The sequence below is a fragment of the Panthera tigris genome, chromosome A3 (assembly GCF_018350195.1).
Source record: "Panthera tigris isolate Pti1 chromosome A3, P.tigris_Pti1_mat1.1, whole genome shotgun sequence".
Classification (NCBI taxonomy): Eukaryota; Metazoa; Chordata; class Mammalia; order Carnivora; family Felidae; genus Panthera; species Panthera tigris.
Window position 1 is genome coordinate 18509816 of NC_056662.1, and position 26864 is coordinate 18536679.

Sequence of the window (26864 nt, forward strand, 5' to 3'; positions counted from 1 at the left end):
TTATTGTCTTCCTTTCCCCTTAGCATGCCTATTCCACAAGAGCCAGGCCTTTGTCCTATTGACCGCTGTATCCCCTGTCTTAGATCAATGCTTGGCATTTAGTGGATGTGCAAAAATTAGCTGCTAACGAATTAAAAAATATTAAACAATTAGTTGAATCTCTGCAATATGCTGGGCCCTGTCCTTGAGGATGCTACAAGGATAATGGGGGAAATAGGCCTGAACATAAATATACCATAGCTCAACACCTGATTTTTCGGAGGTATATCCAAGGCGCCGCAGGATCCCTGGGGATGAAAACTCCCGGGGAGTAGGGGGGCCTTGGGAAGAAGCCCGTCGTGTGCCAAGAATGCCAGGAGTCAGGCGGAGCGGCAGGAGATGCGGCTGGAGACACAGGATGGAGCTCCTTGACTCTTCGCTTGGTTTCTCGGAATCTTTTCCTGACCTGCGGGACCCTCGCCTCTCTTCGCTTCTGTCTGCGGGATCGCGGTCCAAGCGGAATCCCTCTCTGTCGCGGGACCCCAGCCACATCCTCTCCCACCCTGGGAGACGCCAGCCCAGCGTCTGTCAGCCCGCCGGCCAGCTACCTGTGAGACCTCCACCTGCGGGCAGAACCCCCTCCTCGCCCGCGTGCTCCAGGTTCCCGCCCCCTGCCTGCGGAGTGCCGCGTGCAGGACCCCGCCCCGCCCCCTCGGCCCGCAGGACCCCAGCCCCGCCCCGCCCCCGTGGCCCCGCCGCTCAGTCCCGGGGGGCGGGGCCGCGCGCAGCGGCGTCTCCAAGGCGGGGGGCGCGAGGCAGAGGGCGGGGCGGCCCCGGCGCCGGCCAATCATCGCCGCGATCACATCCATGCAAATACGAGCACAATGGAGCGAGCCCATCACTCGCCCCTGCAAGCAAGCTTGAAATGGGCTTCCGACTGAGCGGCAGCCAGGCTGACCAATGACTCTGTGTTTTGGGCCGGCGAAGCCCAATGGCGTGGCAGAGAAGGCGGGCCTGAGCTGGGTTAGGGTGTCCTTGCAGGGTGTCTGAGCTAAACTTCACCAAATAATAGCTGTTTGTATTTTGGCTGCTGCAGGAGCCATTTTAGGTAAGTTCTTCTCTTAACTTTTTATTTTCCTCCCCGGCCTTCGCTGGCCGGCCTTGTCCGCAGGTCCCTGGCCCCGCCCCGCTGGCCGGGCTAGGGTGCCCCTATGAATGGAGCCGGGATGAGGGGCTGCGGCGGCGCCGAGGCCCGGCCGGGGTCCGAGTGGGGCCGGCGGCGGGCGGCCTGGCGGAGGGGAGGCGGCGGCCTGAGGCCTGAGGAGAGGAGCCGGCCTCTGCCGCACGCCGCTCCCGCTCGCGCTCAGGCCGCGCTCGGGCCGGGCGGCCGTCCTTGGGAGTGCGCCGCTGCGGGCGGCGCAGAGGGGCGGGGGTCCGGGCAGCCCCCGGCCCCGAGCCTGGCGGGCGGGGGCGGGGCGTGCGGAGGCCCCCCCCCCGGGGCGGGCCGTGGAGGGACCCCCGGGCGGGCGGGCAGGGCAGCGCCGCGCGCGGCGGGGGTGACCGCTATTCCACTGCCGCCCCCGCGGAGAAGTTGCTCTATTGGCGTCCTGCGTCTGTTTGCAGGGGTGGAGGAGGGTGGGCTGGTGCCAGGCTGCTGCTCCGGGAGGGGGCGGGGGCCCCGGCGCGTCCTCGGAGCGCGCTCCCCCTCCGCCCCCTTCTTACGCACTAGCGCGCACTCGCCCCGAAAATTGGAACCCTGGAGGTGTCCAGCAACCCCGCAGCCAAGTTTTGTGCATTATTAGATTGCATGTTTGAGCTTTAAAAAAAAAAAAAAAAAAAAAAAAGAGGAATCTGTCCCCTTTAGGGTATTTCCTTCACTGTTGAGAAGTAACGGCGTCTTTTGCTCCCAAATTTCCAGAGACATGCTTGTCAGATGTGCAGAGGGTTGGCAGCTACTTGGTTTTTAAAAAGACTCTGTTAGGAAATCCCCTCACTAGTGAGATAATTGAAATTTGAGTTTGTTTTCAGCTTCAGTTTTATTTGATCCAATTAAAAATACATAAGCAGGCACTTATATTTGTGTACATAAAGTATTCCTAGTACCAGTTATGACTGATATGACTGTGGTTTCGGTAGTGTGGGATCTAATAAGGCAATATAATTCAATTTTCAACTTGTAGGCCCGTGTTCTCCAAATTAGGATTTATGGACCATTAGTAATCTGGCCGAGGTTTCCACTGAATCCTTGGCATCTCCAGGCATCCCTGGAACTGTTGTATGTACCTTCTTCCCCACCCCGTCAGAACTGCTTATTTCTGCTGTAACAGATCCATGAACAGAGAAGATACACATTTAAAAATTTTTGTAATTTTCAGAGTGTGTGCAATACTGCCCGAGATTCAGTTATTGTTTCTCAGATGGCGTATTGGAATACAATCCCATTAGGCCCCAAATTTCGGCATACTTTATGGGGCATGCTTGTGGTACTTAGAAAAGTCCTGGTAGGGACCACAGTTCTATGCTCTCAAGGCTGATTGTGAACTGTCTTTCTTACTGGAGATCTGTAGTTATTGACTGTGCATGGCATGGTAGTTGGTTGATAAGCTGAATTGGTAGATCAAGTTGACAACCTCCGGGAGATAGTTTTTGTGAACTTTGTGGCTCTAGGACAGTACAAAGAAGGTTTGAGATCTATGTATGAAAAATGATTAGGCATGAATATTCAAGTAACATGGTTTATGCCAACCGGAACAGGTGGTTTCATATAAGCAATGCGTGACTGTAACCCAAGGCCTGGGAAAATGGGGAGTGGTAAAATGATTAATTTTGGACTTCTTTTTGTCCCAGGGCAGATCTCCTTGATGAATTATGAAGGATTATTAAAACCTTTTTCTTCATTAATGGACTATTAAGAGTTAACCTTTACAATTTTTTTTTTTCCTTTTTGCTAACTTTGGAATCTCCTTTATAGTAACTAGAATATGATACTGTTCTTGCTGTAGTCTGGTCATGGGCAAAATAAATCTCAGTCTCTTGTGAAGTTAGTTGTGTCTCATCGTGGTATCAGTCTGCCTGGAGTCACATCTTTTATCCTGCAGTTCTTTCTTGCCTTTTTATAGTTAGTTTTTCTGTTATTAACAGTATGCATGGTTTTTCAGTGTGATCACTTATACCACAACTTTTTAATATTCTCTATTTTTATGATTATTGTTATAATTTATTGATATAGTTGGAAGTTCTCTGAACTCATCAGTGTGTTACTTTTTGCCAACCACACAAGAAGTTGAAAGACCAGTTTGGAGTGAAATGGGAGAGCCATAAGTAACACTACTGTATTTCTGTAAGATCCTTTAGCAGTTAGTTTTTTATATTTATGGATTTACTTTTCTTATAACTATTTCAAATACCAAAGATTTCAAGCAGAATCCTGTCTCTTTAGAAACCAGATCTCATTTGTGATTTTTGCCATTATGTTACAGAAAACTTGTCAGAAACAATAGACGCTTGGACCACTGTGTCTTAGAGATCTCTTTGAGTTATAGAAGTTTCAAACAAGTGTTTCGGTTTTCTTGGAAACATGGCTTTGCCCCAAGCAGAGGTTGTGGTTATGTCTTCTTGTGTTAAACCATGAGGAAAAAGGGTTCCTCACTCTCAGGCTTGATTCTCACTGTAGGGGCCTATGTTTTTCAGCTTTCATGGAAAGACTTTGTATTGGTAATGGCTGAATGGAGTTGTACTGGTAATGGCTGGACCCTTTTGAACAGGTTAGAGGGTTCGAGGATTCTACCTGCAAAAAGATTTTTGGTATTTGACAATGACAATATCTAAGTCAACCGAGGAGACTGTGTTTTCACTCCCTTTTATCCCCCCCAGGATAACAAGGTTAGAAATAGTTTTATTTATTTAAAGATTTTATTTTATTTTTAAGATTTTTTTTTTAATGTTTATTTTTGAGAGAGAGAGAGCATAAGTGGAGGAGGGGCAGAGAGAGAGAGGGAGACAGAATCTGAAGCAGGCTTTGTGCTATTGGCATAAAGCCCTACTTGGGGCTCAAACCCACCAACTGTGAGATCATGACCTGAGCTGAAGTTGGACACTCAACTGACTGTGCCACCTAGGCATCCCTAAAGATTTGATTTGATTTAAAAAGTGTTTTTAATGTTTATTTTTGAGAGAGACAGAGAACGGGGGAGGGACAGAGAGAGAGGGAGACACAGAATCTGCAACAAGCTCCAGGCTCTGAGCTGTCAGCAGAGAGCCCGATGCAGGGCTCGAACTCACAAACCACAAGATTATGACCTGAAGCTGAAGTCGGATGCTTAACCAACCGAGCCACCCAGGTGCCCCAAGATTTTATTTTTTTAAAGTAATCTACATACCCAGAGTGGGGTTTGAACTCACAACCCTGAGATGAAGAGTCGCATGCCCTACCAATGGAGCCAACCAAGCACCCTGGAAATAGCTTTATTTTTAATAAATATTTAGTGTTTCACTTTATACTTCCATTCCTCATACAAAGCTTTAGTTTAATTCAGATGAAAAGCTGCAGTGAATTCCATGGAATTGCCTGCATTCCCCTGTACCAAGTTATTACATTGAAAACTCTTTGAAATAGATAAAATAATAGGTAGGGCTTAGCTATCTGTTTCCTAGAGAACAGGTTTGGTGTTTTGTGTTATGTTTTTTTGTTTTTTTTTTTTTTCTTTTTCCCCAATAAACCGTGACATACTTGTGAAGCGTGCAGGAAGCACTAACGTTTGAATACCTGGTGTGTATTCAGCACTTAGCCAGGCACTGGGGCTGCAGAGATGAAAAAATGTCTCCATTTTCACGGCCATTCCATGAGGATGGACGGAAGCTCAGAAAGATGAAGTAACTTATGAAGCTAGTATATAAAGGCAATAAAACTAGTAAATGTTGGAGCCAGAATTTGAACCCAGATCATCTGGACTCAAAGCACATATTCTTTTCACCAACCAGCCTCTAAAGATTTCTTTAAAAGCTGGAATGTGCTGTCATGTTTTAGTGGTATGGGGCTAAGTCAACTAACAAGTTGTTCTATGCACTCACTCATTTTTACTACTTCATTTCAAGAATGTGTCACTGAAAAAGCAAATTAGAATACAGTAAGGTACCCTTTACCGTCCTTGTCTCCAAAGTGTAGGAGAGGTCCTTGTAGGGCACTTAAGAGTTCACCCTAGCCTGGTACTAATAACCATGAAGTGCAGAGGGAGAATGCAGTCACTTTTTCCTTGCCAAAATGTTCTTTTCTTTAGTTCATTTTGTGGAGGCGTTGATACCCTCTTGAGAAATTCTGTTACTTCCATAAAAGTCCTGAAGGTAGTAAAATGGAGTTATTTTAAAATATCCATCCCTGTTCCCATTTCTGAACTGAATTATTTGCATAAAATCCAGAGAAAAGCATTTCTTTTTGCTTGTAGTACCCCTATTAGTTGGTTTTTATAGTTTGTAATAGTGATTCTTTACATACTCATGTACTTACTGTTTATGTCGTTTGCCGTCGAGACTTTTAGAATCTTTGATAATGTATATGACATAAATAGTTCCTGTTTTGAGGAATCATTTTTTTTCAGTTGATGTACCTTTTCTTTCTATAGTCATAATGAAGGACTTAAATTTTTAGCAAGGAAAAAACCATGATATTTCAATAGATTGCCATGATGCTTTTATCTGCTAGTTATTTCAGAACTTAACCTACTAAGATAGTATATGAAAATTTCAGGAAAATTAGGAAGTAGAATTTTAAGATAACTTCAGGACATGAATTGAAACAAGTTGGATTCGAATTTTCTAAATAAGTAAAGGGAGATTTCTCTTTTTCTACTCCTTTGTTAATTAAAGATTTTTGTAGGGAGTATTCACTGATCTTTTTTATGGATTAAATATGTTATTTTATCAGTAAATTTTAAATATATTTAAAAATTTGTTCTACATTATGTGACCAAAGTATTTTATTTTTGGAATCTTTCTCTCTCTATATATATATTTTAAGATTTTTCTTTATTTTGAGAGAGAGAGAGAGAGTGAGGAAGGAAGGGGCAGAGAGAGAATCCCAAGCAGCCTCCATGCTGCCAGTGCAGAGCCGGATGTGGGGCTCGAACTTATGAGCCATGAGGTCATGACCTGAGCTGAAACCAAGAGTCGGACACTTAACCGACTGAGCCACCCAGGTGCTCAGAAATCTCTATATTTTTTAATTGTAAGATTGTTTTTACATAAAAGGTCAGGCTTCAGGTTAAAAGAAGGTCTAATTACTGTGGTAACCTTGGTCTTTAGTTCCTACCTGTTTAGGTTGAGGCTTTTTATCCTGGGATTCATGGACCCCTAGAGACTCTTTGGTCTGTGAACTCTCCAAAATAGTATGCAAAATTTTGTTTGTGTGTGCGCTTTTATGGGCAGTGAATCCATTCCTTTCATAATTCTTGAAGGCATCTGTGACTCCCACCTTCCCTTCCTGTACCCCCATGTTTTCCCATCCCCCCTTTTCCCCTCTGTCGCTTCCTATCCACATGCAAAAACAATATTAAGGATCATTGATTTAGGTCATTTCAAAACTAGTTGTTTTGTATGAGCAAAATCTTTTCCAGGAGGCTGACTTTGTTGGGCTTTTTTTGCCCTTCAGGAGGTATTGCGATTTCAGTCTGAATTAGTTGGCTTGGGCTTGGTGAAGTACTTCTGAATCACTCCGGGCAGCATCCAGGCAAAGGTTATCCCTGGAATTCTTCCCTGCCTTATTTTTATACTTGGGAAGCTGTTCCACACCCTTTCCCCTGCAGCCTGATAAAAGAGTAAAGGTTCAAGCAGGAGGCGTGAGGGCAATTGCAAAACAGTCTTAGAGGGTCCTTGGCCTCTCTGCTGCAGCCATGTGCCTCTTCAGATGGGACTGGAGGGGTGGCCATGGCAAAAGCTCCTGACATTTTCTTGCTTTGAATACTACTTACTCATTCAGTTACTGCTTCATTCAATATGTTAGGAGGAAAAAGGGGTTAAGAGGAACAATTAAAAAATAACCCCTCCGTTTTCATATTCCCCAGACTTTGTATGTGATACCTTGCAACTTTTCTGTCAATGTTGTTAATTTCAAGTGGAATTTTTCTTAATTTCTGGTTGAACATGTGAGCTTATTTTGCAGATAACATGCATATATGTTGAGTTCTGTTAAACCAGATGTTACTATAGGCAAGAGGATGAAATGTTAAAATTCTCAGAGCCTTATTTTATAATTTGCTTAAGAAAAAATGAAGCAAATTGGTAAAACAATATTTAGAGCGACAACAAAATTCTAAAAGTAGTCTCTAGGAAATGGCCAAACTTGAGAAATTCTGGAAGTTTTCTTAGAGAAGTTCATTTGTTGGGCCAGACCAGAAGTTGACTAGAAGAAAAATCCATTTCTTTGGTTTGATATATATATTGAGGAAAACACCTTAAGCTTGAGGCAGTTCCGTGAAGGGCATTGACTCCTGTGAGGGGATTCTGTTTGATTTGTTCCTTCTCTAAGTGTACATGAGTAAAGAAGTTGGCTTGAACTATTTACTTTGGGTTCAAGGAAACCATCAGTATTCTAAGAAATTCTTTGAAGGGTGCCTGGGTGGCTCATTTGCTTAAGCGTTCGACTCTTGATTTTGGCTCAGGTCATGACCTCAGCGTTTGTGGGTTTGAGCCCCACATAAGGCTCTGCGCTGACAGTGCAGAGTCTGCTTGGGATTCTCTCTCTCCCTCTGCCCTTCCCCCTCTCAAAATAAATAAACTTAAAAAAAATTCTTTGAAAGGTTATGTCCAGTAAGCTAGGTCCAAATCATAGATTTTATTTACTGAAAGAAATTTTAAATAATTTAACACAAAGACTTTATTAATGTTCATTTGTATATTTCGGCCTAAACGACTCTTTTAAAGGTAGCAGTCTAAATTCAACTGTAGGTTAGCCTGAAGAAGTCAAGGCATCATCCTTATTGACCATGTGGCAGAATCAGATCACATTATAAACAGTAACACCATCAGATTGCTTTTTTTTTTAAAGTTTATTTATTTTGTGGGGCGCCTGGGTGGCTCAGTCGGTTAAGCGTCCGACTTCGGCTCAGGTCATGATCTCACAGTCCGTGGGTTCGAGCCCTACGTCGGGCTCTGTGCTGACAGCTCAGAGCCTGGAGCCTGCTTCAGATCCTGTGTCTCCCTCTCTCTGTGACCCTCCCCCGTTCATGCTCTGTCTCTCCCTGTCTCAAAAATAAATAAACGTTAAAAAAAAAAATTAAAAAAAAATAAAGTTTATTTATTTTGCAAGAGAGAAAAATAGAGTATGTGAGTGGGGGAGGGGCAGAGAGGGAGGGAGAGAGAATCCTGAGCAGGCTCAGAGCTGTCAGTGAAGAGCCTGTTGTGGGTCTTTGACCCACGAACCCTGAGATCATGACCTAAGCCGAAATCAAGAGTTGTACCCTTAACCTACTGAGCCACACAGGTGCCCCAGATTGCTTCTCTTAGCCCTTTATAGCATTGTTTTTAAGGGACTCAATATTCTGCTTAATAGAATTAGCATTTTTACCTTGAGTTGTAAAACTATGGTGGGGAAATAATAGAGGATATGAAAGAGATCATTAATGACCACCTCCCAAAAGATAATTGTAAAAATGTGAAATAAGTTCTTTTAGATCAGAGCTAGATCTAGATCTAGATCAGTGTTAGTCCACAGATCTGTGCAGGTCTATGGGTTGTTTGTTACCTGTCTGCGACCAGGTTAAGTACAGAACTTGAAGCATTTAGATGTTTTTACAACATTTTTTAGAAAAATGATTTGTCTGTTGAGTCTGATAATAAAAAAATGTAAGTTTATAGTAGTCTTTGTTTAAAAAAATTTTTTTCCTGATAATTCATTTTTCTCGTGTTTTATAAAAGAATTAAGTCTATGATAAACTGGGAAAAAACAAAAAGTTCTTAACCATAGGGAGCAGTACTCAAGGTGATAGGTAACATCACCATTCTCTTGCAGCTTGTTTAGAAATGGCCCACATTTTGGGGCCACTTACCAGACTGACTGAAATAAACTACCTGGGGTAGGGACCAAGTAATCTTTGTTTCAGTGAGCTGTACTAATGATTTTTGGGCACATTTAAATCTAAGAAACTTTGTTGTAAAATTAAAAAAAAGAAACTTTGTGCTAAATCAGCACTGTCCAGTATAAGTTTGTGCTATGATGAAAAATGTCTTATATATGTGAGACCCACTCTTCACGTGGCTTTTGAGCCCTTAAAAGGTGGCTAGTATGACTGAGGCATAGAATTTTACATTTTATTTAATATTAGTTAGTTTAAATAGCCACATACGGCTAGTGGCACTGGCATTTGACAGCACAGGTTTAGATCCTTTAGAGTCCCCCAGTCTTGGCGGGGGGGGGGGGGGGGGCAGAAGTGGATTTTTTCCATTCCTTTAGAAATTAGAATATAGGACAAGACTATCCTTTAGACTTCAAATGAGACTAAGCCAATCGTATAATAAAAGTTGGCACTGTTTGCCCATTTATATTTACCTCTTTTTATCTAAAAGTTGATGTTAAGAAAATAGTAGGGTCAGAAAATAAATTTAGATCCGTGTCACAAAGGTTTTGAAAACAGCAGGGTAGCTGTTTTAGTGAGGCCTTGTGATCCTTCATGGCTGTGACTAATATGCATAATGTCTTGCAATATGACTTCTTAGGCTTTTTTCTTTCATATAAAGATTTAAGCTTTTAAGTGCAACATTGTAGTTTTCTAGTTCTCATTATAAAGCACCAATTATGGAGAGTTCTCATTACGTTAGACTAGTTAATGGAGATTTTTTTTCATATGGAGAGTATTTTTGGTTACTTAGAGGATAGTTTTTCATTTTATAAAGGTAATCTTTGTTTTTAATAATATCCACCAAGGATCCTTTGAAAGGTTGAACCTTATACTCTGTTCCCTTCCAATACATTTAAAAATTGATTGGTAAAACATTTCCTTTACTCATACAGAGTTGTATATGCTTCTCTGCCTCTTTCTCCATCTACTTGTACTTCATATTTAAACTCCTAAAAGTCAAGGATAGCATTGACTCTAATATATTGATCAGTATCCGTTGCAGTATTGGAGATTGTTTTCTGATTGACAAGTGGAAGGAAACGTAGCTGTAAAAGTAAATGAAGATGCACATGTAGAATCATAGCTTTTTGAAATGCTGTCCACACACAGTGAGTCTTTTCTAATAGGACCATCATTTTATTAAATATATTTGCCAGGTTTTAGGTTTTCAGGCAGGAGATTGTTAGTCATATAGGCAATGACTTTTGAAGCATAAAAGACAGTAAAGGGTATTCCATGTTGTTGATACACTCAGAGTGTTGATACACTTAGAGTGGGTGGGTTCCTTAAAGATGGTGGATAGGGTGCAGGAATCACAAAATTGTCAATGCAACAGTGTCAGTTACTTTGTTTATGGCATGAATTAATGTTGTGTTATCTTCCATTGGTGTTCATTAAAAGGCACCATTTCCCATTTTGTTGTAGGGATGGTCTTATATTCTCAGCGAGTGAAGATGTCCTGGTAGGTTGTCTCGGCAGGGGCTTCTGTGTAGCTGAAAATGACACGAATATCGCTGATTGGTGTGGCTCAACATCTTGTAACATGGTGCTTTGGGCACTTTTGTCTGACTTTCTCCAAAGAGTTTCAAGTTCTTAATCTCTAGGTATATATTTGGACTGCTGCTTTGGAATTGAAAAATCCAGTCTGTTGGTACTGAGATCTGATAGTTGACAGATCTTAAGTTTAAAATGTTCGCAGGTTCTTTGCTTCCAGTTTGTTTCCATCACTGTCACTGGTTCCTAGAGCTGTGACTGGAATGTGGTATGACATGTTACTAAAAGACTGATTTCATAAGCCATGGACAAATACCAGTCTCCTTATTTACACATACTAGTCGTACTCTGCCCACCCTTTTCCACTCTAGCGCAGCACTTCATGCTAGTAGGGCTCTCCCTGGGTGCTCTGACTTGCCCCTGTGCTCACTCTTGAACTAAGCTTTGTTGCTACCATCAGAGCTGTGCTTGTGGAGTTATTTCTAGTTTAAGCTTTATGCATTATCAGGTCTTACATAATTCAGCATCTCAACTAGATTCTTCTAAACCAAAGCCTCTTTCTGGCTTCTCAGGATTGCGGGAGAGTAGTTTTGGAAGGGAGTTTAGAGGCCATCTAGTTCAATTTCATCATCTTATGGATGTGAATGGGCTTCTAGTCATAGAAGTATTTTGTGGGGCCATAGAGCTGGTCTACGGCCAAGTCAGGCTTAGAATTCAATTCTCATTTTACTAAATAGGACTTTTTCCCTGACTCTGATGGTGAAGGTCCTGAAACCCCCTGTGGGAGAATTACCTTAAGAACTTATGGGGATAATATGGGGAAGTTGGGTTCTGAGATTAGAAGTGAATTTGTGAAAGGCTGAATAATTTTTTTTAATGTTCTCAAATAAAACAGATATCAATGAAACTTTACATGTCTTAAATGAGTAGGAATGAGTGGTACTATTTTGGTAACTCTTGTTTACTATGTCTTATTTACTAGAAACATTTTGGCATGTCCTTTCCTTTTATATCATGGTAAAAGGCTTGTGGTACTATTTTGGTAACTCTTGTTTACTACTTTTTATTTACTAGAAACTTTTTGGCATATCCCTCCATGATATCATTGTGAAATCCTTTGTAAATTTACCTTTGCTTTATTGCAAATAATGTGAATGATCGTTTTTTTCCCCCACATCTGCATACGCATTCAGCTTTTTAATTTAGGATTATTACAATAGGTTTTTCCCAGACCCCTTAATTATTGTGATAATCATAGCAGCTGCCAATCACTGAACGCTTACTGTATGCCAGGTATGGTGCTAGGCTCTTGTGTGGTGTGGTTCTTAGGGCTGTTCACTGATACCCTATTTTTGTTTTTCTTTTGGGTACCTGGTAGAATAGTACTTCTCCATCACCTTGAAGTTGAACATGGCTCTGTGACTTGCTTTGGATATTGAAAGTTGAGTACAAGTGATGTGAGACACTTCTAGGCAAATACCTCTTTTTTTCTGAAAGAAATCTTCAGTGGTTATGTAGTGTAAACAATAAGCCTATGCTTTAAACCACTGAGTTATTTATTTATTAAAAAAATTTTTTTTAACATTTATTTATTTTTGAGAGAGACAGAGCGTGAGCGGGGGAGGGGAGGGAGAAGGAAACAGAATCTGAAGCAGGCTCCAGGCTTTGAGCTGTCAGCACAGAGCCTGATATGGGGCTTGAACCCACGAACTGTGAGATCATGACCTGAGCTGAAGTCGGACGCTTAACCAACTGAGCCACCCAGACGCCCCTAAACCACTGAATTTTTTTAAATTTTCTTTTTTGTTTTTTAAAATTTACATCCAAATTAGTTAGCATATAGTGCAAAAATGATTTCAGAAGTAGATTCCTTAGTGCCCCTTACCCATTTAGCCCATCCCCCCTTCCACAGCCCCTCCAGTAACCCTCAGTTTGTTCTCCATATTTATTAGTCTCTTCTTTTTTTTAAAAATTTTTTTTTTGACGTTTATTTATTTTTGAGACAGAGAGAGACAGAGCGTGAACGGGGGAGGGGCAGAGAGAGAGGGAGACACAGAATCGGAAGCAGGCTCCAGGCTCTGAGCCATCAGCCCAGAGCCCGACGCGGGGCTCGAAATCATGGACCGCGAGATTGTGACCTGAGCCGAAGTCGGACGCTTAACCGACTGAGCCACTCAGGCGCCCCATGAGTCTCTTCTGTTTTGTCCCCCTCCCTGTTTTTATATTATTTTTGTTTCCCTTCCCTTATGTTCATCTGTTTTGTCTCTTAAAGTCCTCATATGCATGAAGTCGTATGGTATTTGTCTTTCTCTGACTAATTTCACTCAGCATAATACCCTCCAGTTCCATCCATGTAGTTGCAAATGGCAAGATTTCATTCTTTTTGATTGCCAAGTAACACTCCATTGTATATATATACCACATCTTCTTTATCCACTCATCCATCGATGGACATTTAGGCTCTTTCCATACTTTGGCTGTTGTTGATAGTGCTGCTATATACATGGGGGTGTGTGTGTCCCTTTGAAACAGTACACACACCTGTATCCCTTGGATAAATACCTAGTAGTGCAATTGCTGGGTCATAGGGTGGTTCTATTTTAAGTCTTTTTGAGGAACCTCCATTCTGTTTTCCATAGTGGCTGCACCAGCTTGCATTCCCATAAGCCACTGAAGTTTTTAAATGGAGTTTTAATTGCAGCATAAATCAAGCTCATCCTGAATAATGTAAATATACACGTATTACCATCATTGATCTTCATGGCTGAGTACTGATATTGGCCCATTTTACAGTTGAGGAAATGGAGACAAAGGAATTCAGTTTACCTGTGTGGCAGAACTAGTGGCCCAGGCACTTTGAGCCCTTCATTCTTAAGCACTGTTGTTTGCTGCCGTTGATTATGCTATACCAACTCAGTACCCACTATTGTGTATAGAATATGGGTTCTGCCCATGATAATGTCCTGCCAGAGCTTATGTTTACTTCTCTGTTCCATCCCTTCTTACAGATACTCCTGAAGTTCCAGGTCCAAGGGTCTCTTACCAGGATTTACTTTTCTCAGTGTTGCACTACAGAAACCTCCATTCCTTTTCTGTTGTCTGTTATCTACTTTTACTGCCTTCTGGGATTCCATCTTTTGTGTGTTTGAATCCTTGCTCTGCCACTCACTGGCTGTGTGAACCTCCCTGTTCCTCAGTTTCCACATCTGTACAATACATATCTCATTTCGTTGTTTTGAGGATTGAGTTCATTTACGTAAAGCCTTGGAACAATGCCTGGCACATGTAAGCATAAGTGTTGGATATTATAGTTTCAAAGGATCAGGTATCGCAGGGCCCAGATGAATGGAGATAAGACATTACTGATCTTAATCTTTCTCATATTTAGATATTAAAGGCTTTATGCCACATTTAATTTAATTTTTCCTTTTATTTAACAGGAATTGCTGAACAGCTCTACATGGCACTATGCTCTGGGGGGTGGGGTGGGGAATGACCTAGAGCTTACCCTCAAAGAATTTATAGTATAAAGGGGAGCCAAGATATACATAAATACCTGTACGCTGATACTTGTGCTACTGCAAGGTAGCCCATAAAAAGTATCCTTTGGGAGTTCAGAAAAGGGGGAAGTGAGGAATCAGAGAAGACTTTGAGTCGGAGCTTTTATTAGTGTTAGAAGGATACACGGGATTTGGAAGTGGAGACTGGAAGAAATCGCCAGGTGAAAGGAAGCATTAGATCAGAGGCCTGTAATAAACATGTTCATTCAATCAGCAGATATATAGTGAGCATTTACTATGTGCTAGGCATTGATATAAGCCCTGGGGATGCCGCAGTAAACAGAAGGAAGTTCTTGTTCTTGTGGAGCTTGTATTATAGTGAGTGTTTGAATATACAGAACCCTAACGTATCAAGTGGTGGTAAGGACTAGGAAGAGGATTAACGAGACAGATTTCTATAACTAAGAAAAAACATGATTCATTTCTAATATTTTTCTTCGGGTATCTTTTGAGGAAACCCGAAGCTGAGCTAAATGGCTTTTTCATGTGCACCAGGCCATATCTGTGCCGTTTTCCATGCTCATAATTCTCTGCTCTTTGCTCTCAGCCTGTCTAGATAATTTCCTTTCTTTGAAACTTCAGCTCGGGACCCGGAATCTTCATGGGGCCATCCCCCTTGTAAGTGCCAGAAGCACCCTCTTTCCCGTCTGCACTTCTGGAGTCAGGTTTGGCCCATGTAACTAATTTGGCATTTCATATTGAACTGCCTTTGTCTTTTCTCAAATTGTTCATTGTTTATCCCACAAGTATGTGATACCCATTCATTTGGTAAACAGTTATTGGACTTGCATTGTGTTTCAGCCATGTCTGGGCACTAGGAACTTGAAGATAAATGCACATGGTCTGTGCCCTTGAGGAATGCACAGTCTGTTAGAAGGGAAAGAAATGTAAACTGCTACTACGAACATCATGATAAATGTCAAATTAGACAATTGGATAAATGTCCAAAGTTTTGTTGGAAGCAAGAAGGGGAGGCAGCCATCTACTCAGGGAAGTTGTTTAAGAGTTTGGAAAGGAGGAAACTTTAAAATTGGTTCTTGAAAGTTGATTTGGATCGCAGAGACTGGAATTGGTGTCTGTGAGTTTGGAAAGCCTTTTATGCATGGACAGTATCCTGTGAGGGGGTGGTGCGGAGTGGGAAGTTCAGTGTAGCTGGAGGAGTAGTGGAGACCTGTGGATTTGTGGTGGGCATGAGGCCTGGAGAAGTAGGTTTGGAGATATAGAAAGGCTTTGAAAATGGGGCACCTGGGTGACTCAGTCGGTTGAGCGTCCAACTTCGGCTCAGGTCATGATCTCACAGTTGACAAGTTCGAGCCCCGTGTCAGGCTCTGTGCTGATAGCTCGGAGCCTGGAGCCTGCTTTGGATTCTATGCCTCCCTCTCTCTCTGCTCCTCTGCCGCTCATGCTCTGTCTCTCTCTGTCTCAAAAATAAATATAACCATTAAAAAAAAAAAGAATGAAAAAAAAGAAAGGCTTTGAAAATGATGGTAAGGAGTTGAGATTTGTGTGGACAGTGAGGAATCATCAGGTTTTATTGCCGGGGAGTAGATTATATTCTGTACTTGGGCAGTAGAGATCAAGTGGTGCTCAAATTTTGCTGCATGTTACCTGGAGAGCTCTAGAAAATACCAATGCCTAGGCCACACACAATAAAACCCGATTGTCTAGATCCTCGAGGGACCCAGGTGTTGGATTTTTGATAACTTCCCAGGTGATTGCAGTGTGCCACCCAAGTTTGAGAACCTGTGGTTTGAAAGGCCTGATGGCAGTTTAATAAATGAGGAGGCTGTCTGGAAGAGAAGTCTTTGAGGCATTGGGAACGGGGACAAGGGAAGACTGAGCCAACCATTATTTTTCTTCAGTTTCTCTGTTTTCAACAAAATGGTGGCCCCCAGGGGAGCAAAGTCCAGTCTTTGTATGTACTTTGAACTTTTCAGAGATTTGTACATAGTAGATTCTTAATAAACATTTGCCTTGATTAGTTTTCTTTTGTTCAGGTACTCATAGTTGAGTATTCAGGGCATTTTATTTCTTTTGCTTCTTTCCTTTTTGTTATTAAATAGAAATTCCTTTAGGGATGTGAGTGAATGGAAATGAAACCTTTTGGTCTGTTCTACTTCCTCATAGTTCTGATTAAAGATTTAGGAAGTTAAAATTCAGTGATTAAAACAATTAGTCTGCATATGGATTTGGTTTATCCATACTCTCTTTCCTTATTAGTGTGAATAAGTAAGTTTGCCTTTAGGTAATCTCTACATCCAATGTTGGGCTTAAACTCACAACCCTGAGTTCAAGAGTTGCCCCCTCTGCCGACTGAGCCAGCCAGGCACCCCAGTATTCTTAAAGTATTGTTAAGGTTTATCTTCTACAACAACATGTGGAAAGTGAACCTTAACACTAGATTCTGTTAATCTGTGTAACTCAGGAACTTAGCCATGTGGTATAGAGTATATTTGAAATAATTTTTCTTTGCCAAATACGCTTATTTCTGAGTGGGGATAATATTTTAAAAAATGCTGTGAATCATTTTTTAAAAATGGTTTCTTTGGGAGAGAGAGCAAATGAGCATGAGTGGGGAAGGGACAGAGAGAGAGGGAGAGAGAATCCCAAGCAGGCTCCACGCTGTCAGTGCAGAGCCTGACATGGGGCATGATGTCATGTGAGATCATGACCTGAGCTGAAATCAAGAGTCCTACACTCACCCGACTGAGCCACTCAGGCGCCCCCACTGTGAATCATTTTTGTGTGAACTCTTCATTCTCTGTTCTAATAGAGGGGAGTCAGAACATACAGGAATTAAAAACTTTTATATAGTCGATGTCATTTATACCTCCCTCCTGACATTTGTGTCTTGAAAAACATCAAACCTATAGAAAGTTATGGGAATGTTACCATTAACACCCATCTCCCCTTTACCTAGATTCACCAATTACTGTTGCCAAATTTTCACTTGCTTGTTTGTGCGTGCTCTGTTTTTAGCCATATCCTTTGGGAGTTACTTGCAGACAGACATTATGACACTTCACTCTTAAATACTTTTGCATCTTTATTGTGAGAGAAAGGGTACATAATTATAATTACATCATTCAGGGCACTTGACATATAACCAATATATAGTCTGTGTCTAAATCTTACCACTCACCTGTTCTCTAGCTTTTTTATTCCTGTTCTCCAATCCAGTTTGGGACTGTGCATTGTACTAAGTTGTCATGTGTCCTTATATTTCAGTATTGATTAGTGTGATCCAGTAGTTGCAGAATTCAGGAATGGAAGTGAAAACCTCTGTAAGGGCAGTGAGGCCGAGCTTCTCGTCCTTCTCCCCAGCTGGCCTCCTTCATGCTCTCGCAGCCGGCTGGGAATTGGCCCTCGGAGACGGAAGGCAGAGTTCTGAAGTGGAACCCAGCAGCTAATGCAGACCTGACTGTGCACATCCTCCTGAGGCCAGGAGGGACTTTATCTTGAACAGAGGTAGTTTTCATTTTAGGATCAAAGCCATTCCGGTTGCCCAGGTGCTTAATTAAGAAAATGTAGTTTAAAAAAGAAAAAGAAAATGTGATAGTGTCAACGGGACTTTGAGAAAAGATTTTCATAGTTGACTGTAAATCATCTGAATGTTAAAAGTTAGTTGTCTTCTGCTCTTTCTTGAGGACCACTGATTATCATGACCTTGTCTTTCTATAATTCATGGGGTCTTCTTTTTCTTTCTTTCTTTCTTTTTTTAACTAGTAGGCCCTCCCTGCCCCTGCCCCCTTTAAATATGCCAGTGGTTGTGTGTTTTTGCCTTTTCATTCCTTCTTAGGCAGACTTCTTTCCTGTTGCTTCAACTCTTTATAACCCTGGGATCTCTGTTTCCATCCTCACTATCCTCTGTGTTCCAGACCTTCCTTTCCAGCCACATCTCGGCAGCTGCAGCTGTGTGCTCCACACGCAAAGCTGAGCTCCGTGTCTGTTCGTGTAAGTCGGAGCGCTGGTTTGAATATTGGTTGGAGGATGAGAATGAGGTGGTGTTTGATTAGGGAACTAGGAACATTAGGCTCCTGTCCCCTATCAGCCCTTGGCCTCGTCTCCCCTTCCCCCAATACCTCAAGGGAAACAGGTGAGCCAAAGGCAAGGCTTTGCTATCACCACCATTTCCTGCTCTGTGTGGAGTCTTGGAAGTTAGGCTTCTTGGAATGAATTCTTTTAACCCAGTGTTTCTCAACCTTTGTTTGTATTATCACTACCCTAAGAAGCCCTTTTAGACAATTTTTGTTTAGCATTATTACCCTCCTACCCATGAAATTTTAATACCACGAATATAGAGTGTATATGTGTATATACTGTGTGCGTCTGTATCACACATGAACAAGTTAAGATATTCTAACCCTCAAGAACCACTTTTTGTCCCTTTGGAGTGATACTGCTCAATTGAGAATGCTTGTTTTAACCTAGACTGGAGGCAGTCTAATGCCTAGAAACAAAGCAGCTGAAGAGTCCACTTGCTAACTTTCCTGTCTGCAGGGAATTTACTTTAGGCTTGCATCTGACCGCTGTAACTAGTTCTGTAATCTTGCTGTAGCCACAACTCACAGTAATAACAACTGTATATTGTGCCCGATGTACACACACATATGTAATTCAAAGGTTTTAATACTCAGTATTTATTCTTACTACTCATGATGCACTGTATCTACTGTATTAAGAAAATAGTTTTATTAAGATAATTTTCTACTTTAAAGTCACCTGTTTTTATTTGGTAAGGTTTTTAATTTAAAAAGAAGTGCTGGGGGCACCTGGGTGGCAAAGTTGGTTAAGTGTGGACTCTTTTTTTAAAATTTTTTTTTTAACGTTTACTTATTTTTGAGACAGAGAGAGACAGAGCATGAACGGGGGAGGGGCAGAGAGAGAGGGAGACACAGAGTCTGAAGCAGGCTCTAGGCTCTGAGCCATCAGCCCAGAGCCCGATGTGGGGCTTGAACTCACGGACCGCGAGATCGGGACCCAGGTTGAAGTCGGACGCTTAACCGACTGAGCCACCCAGACGCCCCAAGTGTGGACTCTTGATGTCAGCTCAGGTCATGATCTCACAGTTGTGAGGTTGGGCCCTGTGTCAGACTCTGTGCTGAGCATGGAGCCTGCTTAAGATTCTCTCTCTTTCTGCCCCTCCCCCACTGTGTACTGCACTCTAGAAAGAGAGAGAGAGAGAGAGAGAGAAAGAAAGAAAGAGAAAGAAAGAAAGAAAAAGAAATGCTTGTTGTTACCCACTAAGCATGTTTATTTTATTTTTGAGAAAGTGAGAGAGAGAGAGAGAGAGAGGGAGGGAGGGGCAGAGAGAGGCAGAGACACAGAATCCCAAGCAGGCTCCAGGCTCTGAGCTGTCAGCCCAGAGCCCAATGCAAGACTCGAACTCATGGACTGCAGGATGGTGACCCGAGCCAAAGTTAGTTGCTTAACTGACTGAGTCACCCAGGCCCCCCTATGACACACTGACTTACAGAAGCATGACAGCCAGCAGGAAGAGCAGTGCCTAGGCATAGCGGGTCTAGAGACCACCAAACACCCTCCAGAGAGGCAAGAAGAAAGAGGTGGGCAGAGCCTGAGCTTCTGTACTCACTGTAGTCATTGGATTTTGTTTCAGTAAATGCCCTTGAACTTGATCACACCAGCAGTTTTACTCCTTGGTAGGGAATGAAGCCTGGGGAGCTCATGGCAGGGGAGGGCTGCAGTGAGGTTTTTAAGCCCACAAGTAAAACTGCTCTGGTGGCAGCCAAACAGCTTGCCTCCCAGGAAGGTGAAATGAGCGACTTCATTCTTTGATTTGTGGTGCCAGCATCCCCTTGCTCCCCTTGAAAGAAAGAAAGGAAGGAAGAGAGGTTGGGGTGGGGGGATGGAGGCTGGTGGAAGATTGATCTAACATTAGATAGTAGAACCTGAAATTCTTTTTTTTTTTAAAGATTTTATTTATTATTATTATTTTTTTAGTGTTTATTTTTGAGAGAGAGAGTGTGTGGGCAGGAGAGAGGGACAGGGAGAGGGAGACACAGAATCTGAAGCAGGCTCCAGGCTCTGAGCCGTCAGCACAGAGTCTGTCGCAGCACTTGAACCGAAGAACCGCGAAGTCATGACTGAGCCAAAGTTGGACGCTCAACCGACTAGGCCACTTAGGTGCCCCAAGCCTGAAATTCTTGAGATCCTCAGTATTTAATGGGTTTATTCATAGGAATATTTGAGAGAGTGACTACAAGGTTCTGTGTATTTGATTAATTTGCTGTCATTAATCTCTTAAAAGAGTGTAGAGCACCAAGGAAATGAAATAGGAAACTACTTAGGTTTTATTAGAACGGAAGAGGAGAGGTGTAAAGAATGAGGTGTAGCTTGCTTTGTTGCAGTGTATTTATTCATGGTCAGAGGGAAGCCCTGCATATAGCTAGAGAGTATCAGCTGTGCAAACATGGACGCCAGTGGTAGAAAGGCCAAGAAAGGAGATTTTGCCCCTCTTTAATTTTGGTCCCAGCACCAGGCAGGGCAGGAATAAAGCTCAGGCCTCCCATCCCATAGCAACAGAATAATTAGAGCAAACTTTGATTGAGTGCTTACTATATGCTAGGTACTAAGCATTTTAGATTTATTCTCTCATTTAATCCTCTCCAACAGTGTGAGGTAATAGGTAACCTGTTACCCCCTCATTTTACTGATGAGGAAACTGAGGCACAGGGAGGTAAAGAAACTAGTTCAGGAGCACATGGTTACTTGTTCTTACATGTAATAGAAATGTGCAGGGCATTGGAGACCCTGCCCTGAAGTGAGTGAACCCACCGCTGCTGGGACCATGTCTTCTGTGCCATACCTCTTTTCAGGAGAATAGCCTACCTGGCACATCCTATGGTCTTCATTAAGTCATTTCATCTTCAGGTTGCCACCTTGAAGTTCACTCTTAGAAGCTGTTGACCACAATACTAAAAATAACATTGTCCTAGAGAATATTTATAGTTTTTTTCACTCCCTCTTAAGTACAGACTGTGCCTTATCTGGGAAATACCACTTATTTTAGGACTCTGGAGTTGGACATTTAAATGGTAGGGCTTGTCCAGTGGTAGTCCTATTCCAAGTCACTTCAGCAGACCCTTACGTGCTTCCTATGTGCCCTGCCATGTACTTGGTGCTGGTGCTGGCGGTAATAAATGTGATCACAGTGTAGTAGGGGAGATAGATAAGCCCAGGATTTGAATTGCAGTGAAACTAAGTAAGTAGAACAGAAAAAGGAACATAGAGGATGGTAAGGAGGTTAGGAAGAATTTCCCAGAAGAGTTAACATCTGACTTGGGCTTCTTAATTTTTTATTTTGTTACAAAAAAGTTTTTTTAAGTTTATTTATTTTGAGAGAATGAGAGAGAGACAGCACAAGCAGGGGAGGGGCAGAGAGGAGGAGAGACAATCTCAAGCAGGCTCTGCACTGGCATCTCAGAGCCTTACGTGGGGCTCAAATTCGCAAACTGAGAGATCATGACCTGAGCCAGGATCAAGAGTCGGATGCTTAACCGACTGTGCTACCCAGGTGCTCGTCTAACTTGGGTTTTGAAAGGTAAATAGGAGTTTGCCAGGTAAGTAGACAATTGCAGAATAATGAAGTGAAAGTTGCTAGAGAGATGGACAGAAGGTCCCTTCTGATGTTATTGCCAATGTATCTAGATTCTTTTTTTCCTTATTCTTAAGAAGTTTTTATTTTTTTTTTTTATTTTAAAGAGAGAGAGAGAGCAAGGGTAGAGAAGGGGGGAGAGGGAAGAGGGAGAAAAAAGAGAATCCCAAGCAGGCTTCATGCTCAGTGCGAAGCCCAGTGCAGGGCTTCATCCCACTACCCTGGGATCATGACCTGCGCTGAAATAAGAGTCACACACTCAACCGATTGAGCCACCCAGGCGCCCCTTTCCAAATTTTTATTTAAATTCTAGTTAGTTAGCATATAGTGTAATATTGGTTTCAGGAGTAGAATTTAGTGATTCATCATGACAAGTGCCCTCCTTAATGCCTGTCACCTGTTTAGCCCATCCCTCACCAATTTCCCTTCATCAACCCTGTTTATTCTCTAGCGTTAAGAGTCTCTTATGGTTTGCCCCCCCTCTTTTTTTTCCACTTCCCATATGTTCACCTGTTATGTTTCCTAAATTCCACATATGAGTGAAATCATAAAGTATTTGTCTTTCCCTGACTGACTTATTTTGCTTAGCATAATATACCCTAGCTCCCTCCATATCATTGCAAATGGCAAGATTTCATTCTTTTTGATGGCTGAGTAATATTCCATTTTATAAATTTATACCACATCTTTATCCATTCATCAGTCGATGGATGCTTGGGCTCTTTCCACGTTTAGCTGTTGTTGATAATGCTGCTATAAACACATCCGTGTGCATGTACCCCTTCGAATCTGTATTTTTGTATCCTCTGAATAAATACCTAGTCATGCAATTACTGGATCATAGGGTAATTCTATTCTTAACTTTTTGATGAACCTCCGTACTGTTTTACAGAGTGGCTGTACTAGTTTGCTTTCCCACCAGCAATGCCAAAGTTTTCTCTTCCTCTGCATCCTCACCAGTATCCGTCATTTCCTGTGTTGTTAATTTTAGCCATTCTGACAGGCGTGAGGTGATATCTCATCGTGGTTTTGATTTGTATTTCCCTGATGATGAGCTATGTTAAGCATCTTTTCATGTGCCTGTTAACTATCTGGATGTCTTCTTTGGAAGAATGTCTATTCATGTCTTCTACCCATTTCTTAACTGGATTATTTGGGTGGGGGGTTTGAGTTTGATAAGTTCTTAATAGATTTTGTATGCCAACCTGTTATCCGAAATGTCATTTGCAAATATCTTCTCCCATTCCAGAGGCTGCCTTTAGTTTTGTTGATTGTTTCTTTCACTGTGCAAAAGCTTTTTATCTTTGATGAAGTCATAGTAGTTCATTTTTTGCTTTTCCCCTGTCTCCAGCGATGTGTCTGGTAAGAAGTTGCTGTGGCCAAGGTCAAAGAGGTTGCTGCCTGTGTTCTTCTCTAGGATTTTGATGGTTTCCTGTCTCACATTTAGGTCTTTCATCAATTTTGAATTTATTTCTGTGTATGGTATAAGAAAGTGGTCCAGTTTCATTCTTCTGCCTGTTGTTGTCCAGTTTTCCCAACACCATTTGCTGAAGAGACTGTCTTTTTTCTATTGGATATTCTTTCCTGCTTTGTCAATCATTAGTTGACCATGTGCCTAGATTCTTTTTTTTTTTTTTTTTTAGTGTTTGTATTTTATTTATTTTGAGAGAGAGTGTGTGTATACAAGTGGGGGAGAGGCAGAGAGAGGGATAATCTCATGGAGTCTCCACACCATCAGCACAGAGGCCTATGAGCGGCTCTGACTCACACACTGCGAGATCATGACCTGAGCCAAAATCAAGAGTCAGACGCTCAACCAGCTGAGCCAACCAGGGGCCCCAACTATGTGTCTAGATTCTTAATGCAGTAGAAAGAACTTCCAGTTGTAAAATTCCCTTTTTTCTCCTAGTAGTTTGAAATGCCACTGAGGTCCTAGGCTTCAGCAGTAGGGCTGTACATCTAGGGATTATGCTTTGGGCCAGTTGGAAGAGGGAAAGATGCTACCCATGCACCTGCAGGCACGCCGCAACTTTGGACAGAAGCGAATGTCCTGCTTGTGTGAGGGGATGATGGTGTTCCCTGTAGCCTAGCTCTAACCCGAGGCTTTGATTGCATTTGCTTGAGTAGATTTTTCTTTTCTTATGTGAAAATAGTTGGTTAATTACTGTCATTCAGAGGGTATTTAGTCATTCAGCCACAAATGTTTTTTGAGCACTTGAGTTTTTGGGGTGGAGGGTAGATGAGGACCATAAAATTTGGGTTTTTGAAGTATAACATGTATTCAGTAAAGTGTACTCAAGTATACTGCTTGCTGGATTTTTACATGTAAATATACCTGTGTAACCACAACTTTCAGATCGAGATGGAGATATTTCTAGCATCCCAGAAGCTTCCCTCACGCCCTTTTCTGATAATATTCATACCTGCCCCCCGCAGTCCTCCCCAGCATTATTTTGACATCTAACGCCAAAAATTCATTTTGCCTTTTCTTGAACTTTAAGTGGAATCCTGGAGAATGTAGTGTTTTGTATCTGGCTTCTTTTATTCAACCTTATGATTGTGAGATTCATCCACCTTGTTGGGGACCATTGATTATAAACTGGTCACATGACCCTGCTAGGAAGAGACCTAGAATAATCACATATGATTTACGCCATTGAGGACTGACATTCATTTATTCAGCATACGTTTACAAGTGCCATTATACCAGGTGCTTTGCACAGGCCTTGGGATCAAAGATAAATAACTTCTTGCTATCAGGGGGCTTTGAGTCTTGTGAAGGAGATGGACACTTAGCCACATAATTATGAGAGTGAAGAATTGGTCGCCTTTTAGGGGTGAAAATGGTTTTTGAAAGACTTTATAGAGGAGGTGAAATTTCTTCTGATAGTCTCAAAGGATTACTAGAAGTTTTCCAGGGGGTCAGAAGGTGATAGCACAGGTGTGGATGTGTGAAGCAGCATGGTGTCTTTGGAGACCTGCAGTAGTGATAATTTGATTTTAGATTGATCAAGAGGTGTAGGCATGCCAAAAATATCACTTTGGGAAGAAGTTTTGAGGAAACCTTTGTTTGACCTCTGTCTTAGGCTGGAGCCATGAGAGAAGACCACTGTAGGGAATGATCATCAATGTATCGTTGTGGAGAAGGCAGGGAATAGAAGTGAAGTTTGGTGATTGCTGTAGCTAAGGAACAACTGGCAGTGCTTTACTGTTGATGTTGAAGAAGAGTTTTATGAGGTGAGATGAAACTACAGAGATGCTTATTATGAACATGGTATTTTTTCAGTAATTGAGATGACTTGAGATGTCCCCTAAAGCCATCAAAAGTTCCCTGAGGGTGGATCCAGATGGAGCGTCTGTCCTTAGTCATGGGGTTTTGTAGCGAAATGTGTTCCAAATGTGTTCCCTGTTGTATCAGTTTGCTGGGGCTACTGTAACAAAATACTACAGGTGGGTGGGGTTCACAGAAATTAATTTTCTCACGATTCTGGAGACTAAATCCAAGAGCAAGGTGGCAGGTTTGGTTTCTTCTGAAGGCCCTCCTTGGCTTGCAGTCCTCCTTTTCACCATGTCCCCATGTGGGCTTTTCTCTGTGTTATCTGTGTCTTAATCTCTTTTTGAAAAGGACACCAGCCATATTAGATTCGGGGCCACTCCAGTGACCCCATTTTAACTTCATTACCTCTTTAAAGGCTCTGTCTTCAAATATAGTCACATTCTGAGGTACTGGGAGTTAGGGCTTCAGCATATGAATCTGGCTTGTGGACGGAGTTACACAATTCATAACACCAGTGTTTGAGAACTCGACATAATGTTGTTGGGCTATGTGAGGGTTGTCACCCGAGAAAAGCAGCTGGGGGAGATAGGGGGGTTGGACAAGGACAGCACCAAGAAAAGCAGGTTGTAGACCGGTCTGGTGTAACCCCCGTGAGGGCTGGGCTTGCTCTTCAGTGGCCATGTATTGAGTTCATAATGGTTCATCTGCACACAAGGATCCATGAGCCTTGGCTACTGTGTCTAACACTGTCCACACTGTGGTATTTTATCAATTAATAAAGAGTGAAAATAAGGACTGGGAAGAACAGAACCTAAACTACGAACGCCAGGTGGATATCACAAAGAAGGTAGTTTCATAACTTTCATAACGCTTAATAACCTGTTCCTGTTCTGAACAAATCCTGTCCCTCTCATCTGCCATCTAACCCTTTTCTTCGATTGGGCTGGCGTTAAACAGCCTTGGCATTCTCCTTATCGCAACGCTTAAATACCAAAGAGCTGTCTCTAAATCAGATCATCTCAATCTCCCCCTCCTTGGGGGGGAAGGAAATTGTGGGAAGATTTGTTGAATTTTTTCTTGTGGTGGCCACTGAGAGGGTGGTGGATGGGTGAGGATTCTTCTTTCTGTTAATGAAGCCTCTTTTAAGAAAGTGCTTTTAGATAGTCACATCTTAAATTTGTTTCTTTAGAGACACAGAGAACTCTTATCAGGATGAATTTTGGAGGGACTGCTTTTGTTGTAATCTGCATTGGAATGCTGTGGTAGCAGATGAGGCTTGTTATAGGTACCTGGGAACTGGAAGTTTTTGGTTTTCAGGGTAATGATGTTTATCATAACGGTGTTATAATGGTCTGTATCCTAGAGTCGCTGTTACAAGACCCTTTTCCAGAGTTAGATCTTTAAAGCTTCTAGGCTATTACGAGAACTAACTCATGCAGAGTTGAATGAGATGTGTTAGCTCACGCCCACTCATATTAGACTTAGCCTGCTATGGAGCAGGGATCTTGGGAAGTCACAGCATGGCCAGTGTTTTCACGCCGCATCCCTGTTAATGCCAGTGCAGTTCTGTTGCCATGTTGTTCCATCCTTTATAGTGTGGTGGGCTGGTTGACCATGAATTCCATTTTGCGAGGATGGTCTGGGTCAGAAGTACGCATTTGAACAACAGTCAAGTGTAGTGTGCATTGTGGCTCTGATTACTGTTTATATTAATCTATTTGTGTTGTCCTTGACTTGCTTGGCTGTTTACTGAGGAATGAGTTTCTTCTAACAGATATCACCAAGTCATTGTTAATTCACTTAGCAAGGAGTGAGTTCATTGTTTGAAATGG

The 26864-nt window shown here is 42.2% G+C and overlaps 1 protein-coding gene across 4 annotated transcripts in view; it reads left to right on the top strand.

The window, feature by feature from the left end:
- The first annotated feature begins 1008 nt into the window (after positions 1–1008).
- The window catches only part of CHD6 (chromodomain helicase DNA binding protein 6), a 205100-nt gene continuing 179244 nt past the window's right edge, over positions 1009–26864 (top strand). For all 4 annotated transcript variants that reach the window (XM_042980386.1, XM_042980390.1, XM_042980391.1 and 1 more), the window contains exon 1: positions 1009–1087. The gene's annotated coding sequence lies outside the window, so the exon portion shown is untranslated. The remainder of the gene's footprint in view (positions 1088–26864) is intronic.